Here is a 9,593-nt window from a genome sequence, read left to right on the forward strand (position 1 = left end):
ACAGGGTTTCTCTGTGTAGCCCTGGCTGTCCTGGAACTCACTCTGTAGACCAGGCTGGCTTCAAACTCCGAAAACTGCCTGCCTCTGCCTCCCAAGTGCTGGGATTAAAGGCAAGCGCCATCACTGCCAGGCAAACAGAGTCTCTACAGGTAAATAGAGTCAAGGTAGCCCTGGATTAGAGAAGCTTGATTCAATGGCTGCTGTTTTCATTGTTATTGTTGTTGTTATTTTAGACAGAGTTTCTTTGTGTGGCCCTGGCAGTCCTGGAACTAGCCCTGTAGACCAGGCTGGCCTCGAATTCAGAGATCCACCTGCCTGCTGAGATTACAGGTGTGTGCCACCACAGCCCAGCTGCTGTCTTTATCACTGGAGGGTGAGAGCCAGACAGAGAAAATGAGACCCAAAAAGTCATGTGATCATGGGGGCAGAGACTGGACTGATGTCCTTAGGCCAAGGAGAGCCCGGGATGCCTAGGAATCACTAGGACCTAAGAGGCTGGCAGGAGAGGCTCTTCTCAGGGCCTCCAGAGGGAGGGTGGCTTCAGACTCTAGGCCCGAGGAAGAATAAATGTTTTATGGCAGAAAATGAGTTCAGGTACCGTCAGCTGTGTGCTGCTGTGGTTTGGGGGATGGGGGAGGGGAGGGAAGGGGAGGGGGACAACCTGGAGCTGTTTGCCTCTCTCCCTGTCACTCCCCTGCTTAGGACACTCTGGTACCCAGCTAAAGAGAATGAATGTTGGGTCTCTTACCACAATTTATAAGGCCCCATGGGCCAGAACCAGGCGTTGCCTAGTCAACATGCATTCCTGATTCTTCTTCACTAACGGAGCATCAGAGTAAGCAATATATTCAGCAAACAACAGCAAGACAGAAAACAAACAACTGGCTATGAAGGTTTTAATGGGGTCTTTGGGAAGAAATCCAATTTAACTGCTTGTCCCTGTTAGCTTTTTCCTCATCCTTTATCCTCAGCCTCATCCTCATCCTTTATCTTCATCCTCATCCTCATCCTCATCCTCAACCTCATCCTTTATCCTCATTCTCATCCTCATCCTCATTCTCATCCTCAGCCTCAGCCTCATCCTCAGCCTCATCCTCATTCTCATCCTCAACCTCAGCCTCAGCCTCATCCGTTATCCTAATCCTCAGCCTCATCCTTCATCCTTCATCCTCACCCTCATCCTCACCCTCATCCTCATCCTCACTCTCATCCTCAGCCTCAGCCTCAACCTCAGCCTCAGCCTCATCCGTTATCCTAATCCTCAGCCTCAGCCTCATCCTCATCCTCATCCTTCATCCTCAGCCTCAGCCTCAACCTCAGCCTCATCCGTTATCCTAATCCTCAGCCTCATTCTCATCCTTATCCTCAGCCTCAGCCTCATCCTCAGCCTCATCCTTCATCTTCATCCTCAGCCTCAGCCTTCTCCTCAGCCTCAGCCTCAGCCTCCTCCTCAGCCTCAGCCTCAGCCTCATCCTCATCCTCATCCTTCATCCTCATCCTCATCCTCATCCTCAGCCTCATCCTCATCCTTCATCCTCATCCTCAGCCTCATCCTCAGCCTCAGCCTCAGCAAATGCCTGAAATCCCAGAACAACAGCCATCCTTAACTACAGTGAATTCGAGGCTAGCCTCACTGCATGAGACCCTGTCTGGGGCAAGAGTGGAGTAATTGACTACTCAGTGAGGGGCCACTCCCTTAAGAGGCTATCCCACGCTCGAAGTCTCTCCCTCAGAGACATCTTATCTGGCTTCTCCAAGTTTTCTTTCATTAGGATTCATTTACTTCTGGGCTGAAGAGATGTCTCAGCTGTTAAAGGCTAGGCTTATAACCAAAACTTCCTTCATGTGTGTAAGTCTTTTGCTTGCATATAGGTCTATGTACCAGCTGTCTCCCTAGAAGGCAACCTGGGACACTTCTCCCTTAAGAATTAAAGTCTCTCGCATCCCCAGGTGCTGTGGTGATCCACATCGGGAATCCCAGCTCTTCAGGAGGCTGAGGTGGGGGCACCATGACTTCAAGGCAGCTCCAGCCAACACTGAAACTCAAAAAACCATCAAGCTCCTCTCACAATGGGGACAACCATGGGTCCCTTGTGGAGGACAGATGGGGTTCAGGGACAGAGTCCCTTCCATCTCACCACCAGTACCTGAAAGGTATGGCGCAGTTGAATAATCTCAAAGTCAGTGTTCCCAAGCCATGCTAAAGAAATGGCTCCTTCCTCAGGGAACCCTCAGCCATGGAGCACATTTCCACATGAGGCTCGACTGGACAAAGGCTGGCACCTTGGTTCCTGGGGCTCCTCTCTAAGAAAGTGGTGCTTTCAGGGATGAAGAAGAGCATGTGAGCAAGTGACTGGGGGTCTAGCAGCCGGACAGGGGTGGGGGAGGACAGACACACAGACACACAGAGCTTTTAGGTCATCAAGGTGTCCTCACACTGGGGCCACAGCAGCGCTGAAGAGAGCTGCCTGTGACCACTGAGGCAGGACACCTCCTCTCTCAGGCTCAGAAAGGTCACTTGGCCTCAAGGTCATTCAGGAAGCTTGGAAGGCAGTAGCACCTGGCTTCCATCTGACTGGGCCACCTGAGGGCTCAGGGCCTGAGGAGTCCTGACCTCAAGAGGAAGCAAAGACAAGAGTGAGGCAAGCAGACCTTGTGTCTTGGTGTCTTGGTAACGCAATTGATCAGGAATGTGCCTCAAGGTTACGTACGATCAAGTATTTTGGGCCTTCTCTGTTGTTCTCATTATTGGTTTTAAGCCTGGTTACGTTGTAGATACAAGATGGCTGGCTTGTATCCTGGTCCGTGGATTACAAGATCTTCTCCTTAACCGCTGAGGGGCCATACATACTTCAGGATGGCTGGGCCTGGGCAGCCTGCCCCCCGCCCCCGTTTGCAAGGATGTGTGGCCCATGCCCAGTTGCAGGTGTGTTTTAGGGTTCCCCGACCCCATCCAAGAACTTCTGCCTCATCTCAGGCTGTACCTGTCATTTTCTACAACCTTGTGTGTCCTCAGCCACACTGATTGCTTGCATATATGTCTGTGTACCAGCTGTCTCCCTAGAAGGCCACCTGGGACATTTTGATTCAACACCCCCTTCCCCAGCAGAAACCTGACATCGCCCTCCCCAGTGGAAACCCGACATCTCCCTCCCTAGAGGACAGACTTCTCCCTCCCCAGTGGAAGCCGATCATCCATTGCTTCTGCAGCTTAACCCAGGTTAAGCTTTTTGATCCTTCTGGAGGGAGAGTAAAATTAAATGGCTGAGGAGCTAGTGGCCAGAGAGCTGAGCTAAAGCTGCCACCTCACCCTGTCCACAGGAGACACTGGTCCACAGACAGGAGGGGTAATGGCCCTCTGCTTCCAGCTCCAGCACACACATTTACGCGTGTCATGACTGAAGAACTGCAATGAGACAGGAACCGAGTGACCCCAGAGAGACCCAGTAAGCAGCTCTGACGCCCAACAGTGGTCTAGTGACCTTCTCTGTGACATCGCTAGGGTGGCTGCTAGGAACTGAAGGGACCCTACATGGAACAGCCTTCCCTATGGGGTGACCAGAAGAAAGACTTCCAGGCGGAGCCCTTGCAGCCCTTCACTAAACAGCACAAATCAGGGGCTGGAGAGACGGCTCAGTGGTCAAGAGCACCGACTGCTCTTCCAGAGGTCCTGAGTTCAAATCCCAGCAACTGCATGGTGGCTCACAACCATCTGTCATGAGATCTGATGCCCTCTTCTGGTGTGTCTGATGACAGCTACAGTGTACTCATCATATATATCAAATAAATAAAATCTTTTAAAAAAAAAAAAGGAAGCAGCACCAATCTGAGCAGCAAGAGAGATGGAGAAAACCAAGTTTCTGGGCAGCTGTTGCCTAGTCGCCATGTTTGTTTGTTTGTTCTCGTACAAGGTCAACCACAGCTGGCTTCTTGCCTGAACACCAGAGCAAAGAGTGCCATAGCGTGGAATGAACCTCAGTGTCACTTCCCCGTTGCCCCTACCGGCCCCCTTAGTGTATTGCCACCTGCCCCAGCAGTCTTAATGGAGGATGCCCATTATGGCAGGGACAGATAACGGTCTCCCAGCAGCCACTGTCCCCATCTTACTTGAGCAGCAGATGTTCTACTTTAGCTAGACACAGGCCACCTAGCCTGACTGCATCTCCACCAGTCCTCCTAGCTAGGGACAGCTACATGGCTATGTAAGACCAATGGGAGATTAGCAGAATTCAGTGCCCTCCCCACAACCTGAATGGGATACAGCCGTGATGGCTGGAACAGAAACGGCCTCCCAAGATTACAACAGATGGAAGGCGGTGTTGCAGAGCGCAGAGCAGCAAGACAGAGGGACAGAAAGACAGAGGGATGCTCCCCACACACCTTGGAGAATCCTTAATAGCCCTCACCCATGACACTCTCTGTGATAAAAGATTTACTTTGTGTCTTAACACCCAGTCACTGAGGCATTTGCTAGGAGGGCTGAATGTGCATTCTAATCAATACAAAAGCAAGGCATGGGGAAATGTCTGTGATCCCAGTGCTTGGGAGATAAAGGCAGGAGAATAAGGAACTCAAGGCCAGCCTTGGCTACATTGCAAGTTTGAGGCCAGCCTGGGTTGTATGAGATATTATCTCAAAGAAAGAGAGAGAGAAGAAAGAAAGAAAGAAAGAAAGAAAGAAAGAAAGAAAGAAAGAAAGGGGGGCTGGAAAGATGGCTAAGAGCATTTTCCGGAGGTCATGAGTTCAAATCCCAGCAACAACATGGTGGCTCACATCCATCTGCAATGGGATCTGATGCCCTCTTCTGGTGTGCATGAAGACAGCTATAGTGTATTCATATGCATAAAATAAGTAAATAAATTTTAAAAAAGAATGAAAGAAGAGAGAGAGGGAGATAAATGGGGGGGGGGGGTGAGGGCAGGGAAGCAAGCCCTAGTTGGTGTCCCTGGCCAGTTAACACAGTATTCAATATTCAACAATGGGTATGTATGCCTTACTCAGGATGCAAAGGTCAAGGAGCTCACACCCTCCACAGACCATCACTGCATACAATCTGCTGTTTGTTCCCCTGGAGGGTGGTCCCTAGGTGCTGGGACTGGAGGCAATATTGATTTGACATTATAAAGAGAGTTGGTCATTGTAATGAAGGAGGCAGTATCCATGACACCTGCACAAAACCCCTGTCCGTGATCTTCCTGATTCACAGGCGACGGGGTGAGTTCAGCCTATTTTTTTTTTTCTTCCTTGGCAGCTCAGCCTCTACATCACAACACAATGAAGCCACTCTGTACCTTCTGCAGCCTCCATCCCATAGCAGCGTGTGGGACACCTCCAGGAATTCTTAGGGTTCCATGGGGGCATCATTTGAAAACGACTGTTCCAACGTAAAATGTGTGGGCTTAGGTGTCAGCCTGATCCAAGTTCAAAACCCAAACACAAGATGGTTCGTGCCAAACATCACTGCTCTCTGGTTACAGTGCCTTTTTCAGCAGCCTCCGGTGCTGCAAGCTTGAAAGGCTTCCAAGGCTCCCACTGAGCAGGACAATGTGAAACTCGCTGCTGGGGCCCCGCAGCAGGTGTCCAGTAAGTGCGAGTTCTTGTATGATTTTGTTGGATGTTCCCATGAAATGTTTTGACAGCAAAGGCTATCTCCTCAGACTTTTTCCCCCTCCATTCTATTGTCTGCACGGCAGAGGGCTCTTCTCCCGCAAATTGCTTGTGCACACACCTCTCCCGCCCCCAGGCACTCTGCTCTGCCGCTCTGACAGCGGGGCTGTATTTACCTTGGCTGAGCTGAAGATGCTTCTGGAAAAGAAACCCCAGCTGAGCTCTCACAATCAGCCCATCTTCTGCCAGCCAGTTGGCTGGTACGCACGCTGGGCAAGCAACCAGGGGCAGCCGCGGAGCTGACAGGAGGGCTTGGCTGGCCAGGCTTGTCAGGACAGCATTTAGGCAGCTGGGACTAACCGGGAAAGTGCTGCTGGGAAAGGGTCTCCCATTCACCCCTGTCTGAGAGGGTTACAAAAACACCCTGAGTGTGTTTTAGATCCCAGCTATTCAAAACTGTTCCTGGCACAGCAGCAGCAGAGTCACCTAGGAGCCTGTGAGAAGTACAGAGTTCTGCTGGGCATGGTAGCGCAGGCCTTTAATCCCACTGCTTGGGAGGCAGAGGCAGGTAGATCTCTGAGTTTGAGGCTAGCCTGGTCTACAGAGTGAGTTCCAGGACAGCCAGGGCTTCAGGAGACTGAGGTAGATAGATCTCTGTGAGCTCAAGGAAGTCTAGACTACGTATTAAGTTTCATGGTGGCTAAGACTATACAGTGAGATCCTGTCTCAAAAAAAAGAAAGAAAGAAAGAAAGAAAGAAAGAAAGAAAAAGAAAAAGAAAAAGAAAAAAGCCACATATGGAGGGCTCATTGTATAATCTTAGGACTTGGGAAGCTGAGACAGGAGGGTTGCTACCAGCTCGAGGCCAGCCTAAGCTACGGAGTGAATTCCAGGACAGCCAGAGCTAAAGAGGGAAACTCTTAAATAAACTAGAAAAGAAAGAAAATGGAGAAAGCAACAGAGTATGTCGTCCTGGGTTAACCCCAGACCTGCAGAGCCAGAGCCTGCATATGCGTAAAACCCTCAGAGATGGTCGATTCTGGCTACTTATGTTGGAAAGGCTTTTTTCTTTTTTTTTTTTTTTTAAAGATTTATTTTATTTATTTTATGTGTATGAGTACACTGTAGCTGTACAGATGGCTGTGAGCCATTGTGTGTGTGGCTGTTGTTGTGGTTGCTCAGGACCTCTGCCGCCCCGCTTGCTCCAGCCCCGCTCACTCCCTGCTCATTGCAGCTGTCTTCAGACGCACCAGAAGAGGGCGTCCGATCTCATTATGGGTGGTTGTGAGCCACCATGTGGTTGCTGGGATCCGGACTCAGGACCTTTGGAAGAGCAGTCAGTGCTCTTACCTGCTGAGCCATCTCACCAGCCCCGGAAAGGCTTTTTTCAAGGCAGATTTAAAAAAAGGGGGGGGGGGTTGCCAACACATCACTTATCCTTAAGGAGATGGTGGCTTAGAACTAGCCAGTGAAGCAGAGCTAGCCTTCCCATCTGGACTCTGCCACTCATTAATGTGTGACCTTAGGCAGGTGGCTTCCTCTGTCCATTCTAGATCAAGAGAAAATAAAACATCTGAAACACCTGACCTGAGCTGGCCAGACGGCTCAGTGGGCAAAGGCACTGAGCCTGAGATGGGCGTTCTATCCCCAGAACCATAGAGTGGAAGGAGAAACCCAATTCCCAAAAGCACATTTGTGATCCTTGCACACGAGGATGTATACACACACACACACACAGAGTAACCAAAAGAAAGAAATGCTTGCCGATGGGGTGAATGTGGCAGAGACCTGTACCAGGAAAGGTTCATTTGACATTATCTCCTATTTTCCTCTCACCTCAGCTTGTGCTCATGATAAGGAACTCTGGTCCATAATGTACCACTGATGGGACATTTCAGAAGGATTCGGTCCCTAGGAGAGACTCACGAAGTTCTTGAATGACTAGCTTGGTTACCACAAGAGCAAGCTGTTAGAAGGTTCAGAAGGGTTCGGTCCTCAGGAGAGACTCATGAAGTTCTTGAATGACTAGCTTGGTTACCACAACAGCAAGCTGTTAGAAGGTGTAACCACCCTGTGTTTTCTCTCTTCTGCAAATAACCCCCTCTGAGTTTTTTGTTTGTTTGTTTTTAAATTATGGCTGGATGGTGGTGGCACACATCTGCAATCCCAAGACTCCAGAGGTAGAGACAGGTGGATATCTGTGAGTTCAAGGCCAGTCTGGTCTACAGAGCAAGTTCCAGGACAACCAGGGATACACAGGGAAACCCTGTCTCAAATCAAAACAAAATAAAAAGCAAAACAAAAAAGCAAAACAAATAAACAAAACCCCACTTATCTCTTTAGCGTAAGCGCCATGGCAGTGTGACAAGGTCGGGGGGACAACTTGTGGGAGTTGCGATTCATTTTACTATGTGGATCCTGGGGATTGAACTCAGGTCATCAGGCTAGCCAGAGAGTTTTAGTTAGGCTTCCTGTTGCTCTGTAAAACACTACAGCCAAAAGCAAGGGAGAAAGGACGGGGTTCACTTCATCTTACACCTGCTGGTAACAGCCCAGCAACAGAGAAGGCAGGGCAGGAGCTCACACGGGGCAGGAGGCTGGAGGCAGGAAGGGCAGCAGAGGCCACGGAGGAGTGCTGAGAAGTCAGGGCAGGAGCTCACACGGGGCAGGAGGCTGGAGGCAGGAAGGGCAGCAGAGGCCACGGAGGAGTGCTGAGAAGTCAGGGCAGGAGCTCACACGGGGCAGGAGGCTGGAGGCAGGAAGGGCAGCAGAGGCCATGGAGGAGTGCTGCTTACTGGCTTGTTCCTCAGAATCTGCTGCTCGGCCTGCTTTCTTATAGACCTGGGCACTAGCTGCCCAGGGCTGGAACTGCCCACAGTGAGTTAGACCCTCCCACATCAGTCATTAATATCCCATAGACTTACCTACTGGCCAGTCTTATCAGTTAAGATTGACTTGTTCCAGATACATCCAGGTCTGTGTCAAATTGACCAAAACCAAGGAGCTCAGCTCTTCACCCGCAGAGCCACTTCAGCTTCTCTTTTCCTGACACATGACGACACATTTGCCACGTGCAGCCTCAAATCTTGGCCTTCCAGGACTATGAGCTAAATAAACCTCTGTTCTTTTTGTTTATTTGTTTAATTTTGAGGTCTCAGCTCTAGTACCAACATAAACAACATATACTCAGAATCCCAGCACTGGGAAAGAGGACAGGAGAGGATCCCAGGGGCTCCATGGCCAGACAAGGGCTCTGTGTCCAGACAGGGGCTCCGTGGCCAGACAGGGGCTCTGTGACCAGACAGCCTGGCTTAATGCAATGAGAGCCTGTCTCAAAACACAAATAACAAACAAATAAGCCAAGGTGGACAGCTGCTAAGAAATGACAAATTAGGGGCTGGAGAGATGGCTCAGCAGTTAAGAGTATTGACTGCTCTTATAGAGGTCCTGAGTTCAATCCCAGCAACCACATGGTGGCTCACAACCATCTGTAATGGGATCTGATGCCCTCTTCTGGTGTGTCTGAAGGCAGCTACCATGTACTTATATACATAAAATAAATTTTTTTAAAAAATGACAGATTAGATAAAACAGGTTTTAATAGTGAATATAGTATGCCTAGCCATTACATACAAAAGCGTCATAATGGTCCATACAGAGAAAAACAAAAACAAAAACAAAAAAAACACTTATTTTGCTTTTGAGACAGTCTCTGTATATGCCTAGGCTGGCCTTCAGCTCCCAGTAATCCTCCTGCCTCAGCCTCCCAAGGACTGGGATTCCAAGTGTGAACCACTGCACCCTACTGTTTTCTTTGTACTGGCCATTTGTTGCTTCTGTGTTTGCACTGTGGTGACCTTACTGCTGCATCTTCCATACAATGGGCTGCTCATGACTACGGCTACATTGTAAGTTCCAGCCTTGGCTACAGAGCGAGAGTTTGGCTCAGCAAGCAAGCAAGCAGGCAGGCAGGCAGGCAGCAGGCAG

The 9,593-nt window shown here is 49.8% G+C and overlaps 1 protein-coding gene and 1 long non-coding RNA gene across 3 annotated transcripts in view; one reads left to right on the forward strand and one right to left on the reverse strand.

Annotated features, from left to right (window-relative positions):
* The window catches only part of LOC116078378, an 8,705-nt gene extending 5,101 nt beyond the window's left edge, over positions 1-3,604 (forward strand). For both annotated transcript variants that reach the window (XR_004113521.1, XR_004113520.1), the window contains 4 exons: positions 1,951-2,154; positions 2,776-2,926; positions 3,053-3,220; positions 3,322-3,604. This is a non-coding gene — a long non-coding RNA (uncharacterized LOC116078378). The remainder of the gene's footprint in view (positions 1-1,950; positions 2,155-2,775; positions 2,927-3,052; positions 3,221-3,321) is intronic.
* Positions 1-9,593, reverse strand: part of Plxdc1 (plexin domain containing 1) — a 64,047-nt gene that overhangs the window by 39,408 nt on the left and 15,046 nt on the right. The gene's annotated exons all lie outside the window — the stretch shown is intronic.

The sequence above is a fragment of the Mastomys coucha genome, unplaced genomic scaffold, assembly GCF_008632895.1.
Source record: "Mastomys coucha isolate ucsf_1 unplaced genomic scaffold, UCSF_Mcou_1 pScaffold5, whole genome shotgun sequence".
NCBI classification, from domain to species: domain Eukaryota; kingdom Metazoa; phylum Chordata; class Mammalia; order Rodentia; family Muridae; genus Mastomys; species Mastomys coucha.